Source organism: Apaloderma vittatum, unplaced genomic scaffold (genome assembly GCF_000703405.1).
Source record: "Apaloderma vittatum isolate BGI_N311 unplaced genomic scaffold, ASM70340v1 scaffold40536, whole genome shotgun sequence".
Classification (NCBI taxonomy): Eukaryota; Metazoa; Chordata; class Aves; order Trogoniformes; family Trogonidae; genus Apaloderma; species Apaloderma vittatum.
In genome coordinates, this window is record NW_009724108.1 from 1 (window position 1) to 229 (window position 229).

A 229-nucleotide genomic window follows, 5' to 3' on the forward strand; every position below is an offset into this window, starting at 1 on the left:
GGCCTGAGGAGGGTCTGGGGAGGCCGTGGCTTCGGGCTGAGGGAGCTGGAAAAGAAAGAAAACCACGTTGAGTGGAAGGTATTTATAATCTGGGGGTGGTGGACGTGTGTGCTCCTTGATGTCAGGAGCGAGGCCCAGTCAGGGGACACCGAGAGTTCGCTGCCCTGGAGAAGAGCTGTGAGGTTTGCACCTGACGTGGCTAAAGGCCCGGGGGGCCCCCGGTCGTACG